A 7,155-nucleotide genomic window follows, 5' to 3' on the forward strand; every position below is an offset into this window, starting at 1 on the left:
AGGTTTTATTTGTTGTTGCTGTTGTTTCCCTTTTCTTTCTTTTTTTCTTTACTCTTTCTTTCTCCCCTCCTGCCACCTGGAAAAAGATCAAAGATGACACTTTTAAGGAACCCGTTAGCAAATATGCCATATATTCATTGAGCCAAAAAATATTCTGCAAGTGAAAAACATGTTTTGTCAGATGCTAAATCCTTCATGGGTGGAATGTTCTGAAATGAGAACTCACCAGGGCACGGGGCAGGGAGCTCAAAAGTGTTACGGGGTCTGGGAGCCAGGGCAGTGGATCTGTGAGTACGCGCTGCCCTGACCCCACCCCACAGCACACACACGCACACACTCCACCACGGGAGGGGAGGGCTCGAGGCTGAGTTAGAGCTTCTGCCAGCCCCGAGAAGGCTCTGGGTCACCTGTGTCCCTCTATTCAGCAGGCAGGGCCCACCTGCCTGCGTCCTCCACCTCCTGGCATCCCAGGAGGGCAAGGACTTTAGTACTTGATATGTGATTCAGTCACATCCTGGGAGCCCAGGAGGGAGCTTAGCACCCAGGTGTTTAATAAGCACTTCTAGAATGAGGTAGGAAGTAAGGAGACACTGAACCAGAGAAAGTGTGACTTTTCACATTTGAGACTTAGGGCTCTTGGTTTTCACACACAGGGTCAGGTATCAGGGGCCCAGCCGGTAGTCCCCGAATCTGAGCGCATGAATGCTGCTGCACACTCCCTGACTAGGGAGGCCTGCGGAAGGGCCCCAGGAAACACACTTTGTTGTTGTTGTTGTTGTTGAGACAGAGTCTCGCTCTGTCACTAGGCTGGAGTGCAGTGGTGCGATCTCAGCTCAGTGCAACCTCCGCCTCCCGGGTTCAAGCGATTCTTCTGCTTCAGCCTCCCGAGTAGCTGGGACTACAGGCATGTGCCACCACATCCAGCTAATTTTTGTGTTTTTAGTACAGACAAGTTTCACCATGTTGGCCAGGATGGTCTCGATCTCTTGACCTCATGATCCACCCACCTCAGCTTCCCAAAGTGCTGGGATTACCGACATGAGCCACTGCGCTCAGCCAAAACACACTTTTAACAAACACACCACCCAACTGCAAATGTTCAAATAACTTGGTTTCAGCAGAGGCTACTTTTCCTCCCATGGCAAGGTGCAGAGAGGCTGATGCGCACATCTGCTGCTAAGCTCCACCTGGGGTTTCCTGCTGCCAGGCTGTGGGTTCCAGGAAGGCCTGGCCCAGGACCCTAAATATTTGCCATCTCTGCCTCTAGTGGCCCTGCAGGTCTCGAATCAGGAATAAAGACCGCAGCACCACTGCACACAGAGGTGAAGCCCAGGTGACAGGTTGTGCCAGCTCCTGCTCATGCTCCCTGTTGCTAGAGATTGTGAAACAGGCAGGGGCGACCAGCCCCGTGCCAGCCCAGCACCAGCCCAGCGGTCTAAATGTTCCAAAGGTGACGAGGCCCAAGGCAGGGCCTCTTGAGTAAGCCCCCATGAATCTGATCACTCACGCCAAGAGAAGCTGCTTATCTCTTGAACTTTCAGCCTGCTAATTCCAACCAAGGTACATATCGCTTAGCTTTGGGCAATAAAAAGAAAAAAAAAGTGTGTTTATCTGCTGTAGCTAAATCCAGTCTCTCCCAGATGACTCTGCTGTAGGGCTATTTCCTTGTTCTCCAAGTTCCAGTTTCTATAGTCAAGGCCAGCCAAAGAGCACAGCTCACCCAATGGCCTGAGAACTTGGCCAGCCCGAATGCCCTGAGCCCAGTTACCCAGAGGCCCCGTCCAAGGTCACAGCCAAGGTCAGGAGATGGTGCTCAGGAGGCCATTGGCTTCCAGGCCCTCCATCCCATAAATAATGGGTTGCTGGTCAACCGGAATTCAAAAAGGGTTGATGTTATCTGAGTAAACCCCTTGTTGAAGACAGATAGGGCCTTCGGGGTGTCTGGAAAGACTAGAGCCCAAAGAAGCCTCCACCTGACACTGAGTTAGGACCTAGAGTCCCAGTGGCACAGGCCAGTCCTGAACCAGCCCACGACACCCCTGCTGCTACCATCTCCTCCCTGCCCTGGGACCTGGGATCTGGTTGTCAGCACCGCCATGCAGGGGAAATGGATCGGCAACAAGCAGAATGTCCATGCTTCCCCGTGGCCCTGGAGAGAAGGGGCCAGATGGAGAATGAGCCAGCTTTTGGCAAACACATGGACTCAATGTTCTGGAGTCTGCCCTTCACTAGGAGTCCGCCCTTCACTAGGAGTCCATTCCAGGCCTAAGGCAGCTCACCTTGGCTCTCTTTGGTTTTGCCATTGACAGAGGCTCGGATCAGCCGTGGATACATGGGAAGGGTGGGGTGGCGACAAGGACACCGCACTAGCTATTCCTTAGCACAGCAGCCCCAGAGGTGCATCTTCACAGAGGAGGTGCCCCCACAGCCCCACTGTCCAAGGGCCAACCCTCTCTGCTCAGCCCTCGTGCCAACTCTCACCTTGGTCAAAGGCGGACAAGGCCCCTGCAGATCCTCGTGTGTGAAGCGAGTCATTTTGCTGGGATGGAGCTGCTCAGATACAGGCTACTACCCAGGGTGCCCCCTTGCAGTGTGGCACTGAGCACAGCCATCTTTTAGGAACATGTCAGTGCTTGAGGTGCCTCAGCTGAATTGTGGTCTGGCAGTTTTATTTTCTCCAGAAGCAGCATGATTGGGCAACAGGTGCGACTGTCTGCAGAAAGCAAAGGCCCCACCAGGGCATCTAGAAAAAAGGGTTGGTTTCCAGAGCACCAGAAACAGCAGCCTTTAGGTGCCCAGTGCCCTGGACCTAGAGAGATCTGGGGACCAGAATGGGTGATGGGCTGGGAATGCAGCCCCGGGGCTACCTGTCCCTGTTCCTGCCCCTGGGCACCAGGCGGTCCCAGCATGCGGACTCCCACTCTGGCTGTGCCCTGCCGTAAGGAGAAGGGAAGGGAGGGAGGCCTCCTACACAGATTTCTTTGGCCCAGTGGCACATCTCATTGTCTCCTCACTCAGCATCCACTGAAGGCTCAGATACTGCGGGGCATTAATGATGCTGTAAGGTAATAAGGCCAGACGCTGCTCGTGCGAGAGCAAGCACTTGATAAAAGGGAGATTTACAGCCACATCCATCAACTTAATTATCTTTTACTAGAGTTTAAACTTAGTAGTAATCCTAATCTCTATTTAGTATGGTTTACAGGATCTATGGACACTTTACAATCTTCCTCTATTGGCAAGTGTCAAATTATGGCAATATTGATAAAACGGTGGAGTAAATGGGAGGTGAGACAACTCCAGAACCAGCTAATATGCATTTTACTGCACTGTAAAAGCCTATGACTCTCTGATTTCAGATGAAAATTTGTAGCCAATAATCAGAGCTGATAATGTTTCGGAAACAACTCTATGGGTCATAAAAGTCCCCTTCATGGCCTTCTACAATACGGACCTGACCATGAGTAGCAGGCAGCGTGGGGCCTGAGCAGGCTCCCTCCTGATGGCCTGCTGCCCTGGCCAAGGACAGGGCTGGGGGGCTTTGATGCCCTTCCACAGGAAAGGGTGCTGGGCCACCCCAATCCCGGGCCACCCGACTCACCTGCTTCTAGCAACCTGTGTGGGCTTCTCCTGCAAAGAGACCGTTTTCCAGAGGACCTCATAGGAAATGGCCTGCTACACTTTCCAAGGGATAGGAGAATGGAGCAGCTGGACCGGTTGCCCTTGGACTGTCTCCAGCCAGCTAGGCAGCCACATGAAGGGGATCTTAGGGCCAATATTATGGCTTTGAACCCAATACACCCGAAAAGAACCAGTGCCTTCACAGAAGTCACTCTATTTCTTTCTAATCCACTAACCTTTTGCAGTCAGCCCTATCCATTTTCCCTAATACCGCTTGACTGGTGTTCAGTTTAGACTTTCTCTATCTGGAAAACAGTGTCAAAATCATTGATGCTTCCTGACTTGAGTTACTTAGTACTAAGACCATGGTGCACCCCAAGGCAAAAATGCAGTTTTCAAACAGACGTTCCCTCTGGGACTGAGGGGCTGTCCTCAGAGACCTTTGCTTGTTCTGAAGGAAGGAGCCTGCGGTGATGCCTCCCTCTCAGCCCCTAGGACCTCCCCAGGGCCATGTCACTTGGAGGTTCTAGGACTGGCTCAGCCTACAGGGCCTCAGCACTGGGGGCAGGGCCGCCTTGAGCCCACATGGTGATTTGGTAGCTCTAGGAAAAGACCTCCTTTCTTGAGGTGGATGTCACCTGTGGCCCCACATGCTTCGATCATCTAGGCTGGAGGGCAGGCCTCCCTCGCACCACCCTTAGTGGAAGCTCTGGCTTCAGCCTTTCTCCAGACACTGAGTGTCTCAGTGCAGAAAGTCTGGCTTGGAGTCTGTAGCCCAGAGCCCCCAGCATGGCTTATTGGCTCCCTGGTTCTATTTTTCCTTTTCTTTTTCCAAAATACTTCTTTTTCCAGGTATCTTCTCTCTAAAGCTTTCCAAGCCTGATCCAGTCCAAAGCTGGTCCTTCAGTCCCTGTGACAACCCCACAGCACCCCTGGGAAGCGTTTACGGAACGAGGGTGTGCTTTCACCTTCCCACACAAAGTTAGAAGATGGAGCCCTGGACCCCAGCCATGCCTGGAGCTGAGAGACGGGGTGTGTTTCTAAGCCCCAGATTGTCACTATTTGTGCACTTGTGGCTGGATCCAGGTGTTAGAGCTTGAGGTCAAAGGTGTCTGGGGAGACAATGGCATTTCACAGAGCAAGGGTCCAGATTAGAGCACGGTGTGGGGATCACATGGCATGATCCCTGACTCGTGGCTCCAGAGACACTGCTACCACGCAATCCATCCGTTTGAGGGAGGAGAGCAATGTCGAATCGAATTAGAGTGCTATCTGGCATTCTCACCTGAATGGGGATTAGTTTATCAACTGTCTTTCCAAGAGGCCCCAGGGCACATAGCAGGTGCATTAAAGGGAGACGAATGGAGAGGAAGAGAGCCTGCCTTGCCAAAGAAGTCCAGCCTGGTGGAAGGCAGGGCAGGTAGGGGGGAGGTACGAGAGCACCACCACAGAGAAAAATCAGGGTGCTCAGGGAAAGGGGAGACCCTCTGAAAGTGGGGAGAAGGAGCTCTGAGGGCAGAAATACAGGCTGAGGCAGAGCCATCTTCGCAAATGTCCTTGGGATCCGCTTTACAACCTGCCCAGGACAACAGGGACTATAAAGTAGCTCCTTAATATTTTCTTTTGCTGAGGATAGACGCCGGCAGTGTCACAAGTTGCCTGGATGCATGCATTATCATTGCCAGAACACTTCTGATATCCTCAAAGTCATTCCTGAAACAGGTGGAGGCCTCAGGGTCCATCCATCTGGCCTGACACCGACCGGGTGGCAAGGAGGGCCAGGGGCCAGGTGAGTTGCAGAGAAAGCTCCGGCAAAGTGAGGGATTTCTGGAAAGTCAGAGAAACTTCTTTTAACTCAGGAGAGAATCTTTCCCTTTGTCTCTCTCTCTACAAAAAAAAAAAGAAAAAAAAAAAGCATTTTAGTGATAAGAAAGTTTCCAATTTCCACTCATCATGAGACATATTAAAAGAACATTCTCAAAGATTGTCAAGGCAATTGTAGTTAAAAGTCAACAATGGCTGGAAATAAAGTCAATACAATTTCTCTACCTGAAAATGTAAGTGTTCTAGAGATGATTTATTTGATTTATTTGGCCATAAATTATTTCCATGCACAGGTATTTCCTTATTTTCATTGTACAAATTTTAAAATTAATGTCATTTGTATAAACTGAATAGGTATTGAAGTGCTCAGGTACTTTCAGATCTTAAATATATACATTTAAAATATATATACGTTTAAAAATCAGGGTGCCCAGGGAAAAGGGAGACCCTCTGAATGGGGAGAAGGGAGCTTTGAGAGGCAGAAACACAGATCGAAGGGAGCAGTGTCTTTGTCTTCCCAAGTGTCCTTGGAGTCTGCTTGACAACTTGATCCCAAGGAAGTATGTCCCATTATCAGTGGAAACTGGATACTTTCTTATCACTTAGAATACTTTTTTTTTAAAAAAAAGAGACAAATCATTTTTATAAATGTACAATGTACATAAAAAAAAAACATCTAAAACTGCCAACATGAGGGTGGGCTAGCCGTTGGCTTTAGGGGCAGGAATAGCTTAGGAGCCCCAGTTGGTTTCACAAATGATACAAGGAACAAAGGGCTCCAGGCAAGGGAAGAAAAAGGCGTCCATCAAGCCAATTTGTTTGCCTGTGTGCAAGGAGGCAAGAAGTCATTTCGGGATTCCGCCCTATCTTATCCACCCTATCTTATCAGGTGGTAAATCTGTCCTTTGATCTTGTCAACGATGTGGAAAGTTGGAGACAGCTGCCACCACCCCTAGTCAGCAGTGCCTCACCAACCCTCATAAAACATTTATGAAACCTGTAATAAACGGGCTGATAAGGAAGAGGGCTCAAGATTTCAAAAGTCAGCAGCTCCACAGAAAATGCCCTTCTCTACCGTCAAGGTTTCTTTATTTGAAGAGCAAACACAAACCATCAATTCCCACTGGCCATAAAGTTTCTGAGCAAAGAGTTTCACCAAACCCTGAGATTAGCAGAATTTGTTTGGAGTCTTACCCATGTTCAGAAACCACCTCCCCTCCCCTTCCCGAAATTCTCCACATGGAGAAGGGCATAGAGGGCTGGGATGAGAAGAATGCAGTCAGGGAGAAATAAAGAGCTATTTGATGCCCCAGAGTAAATGACTATTCTATGATTGAGTCTGGAAAAGAGAAGAAGGCGTAGCATTTTAGTAGCACGTTGTAAAATATAACTTTGCACATATTTAAACTTCTGCTTTGTTTTCTGGGAAAATCAACTGAGCTCTCTGAGTTGAGCAGAAGTAGACAGAGTCCTAAACACGCCCCCACTATCTGGGAATTTTCTCAGTTGACCTTCCTGAACAAGTGTCAGAGGAGTTGAGCTGCTTAAACCAGAGGTCTTAGAAAATGGGGAAGTAAGGAAAGCCTTGAGAGCAGGGTGACTGGACAGTCTTCAGGGGAATGCTAATATGCTTCAGGGCAATGAATGTTGCTGCTGGCAGACCACTGTAGAAGGAGGTGCATTATATGCATCTCTTGCATGAGGAATAGG

Source organism: Pongo abelii, chromosome 14, assembly GCF_028885655.2.
Source record: "Pongo abelii isolate AG06213 chromosome 14, NHGRI_mPonAbe1-v2.0_pri, whole genome shotgun sequence".
Taxonomy (NCBI): domain Eukaryota; kingdom Metazoa; phylum Chordata; class Mammalia; order Primates; family Hominidae; genus Pongo; species Pongo abelii.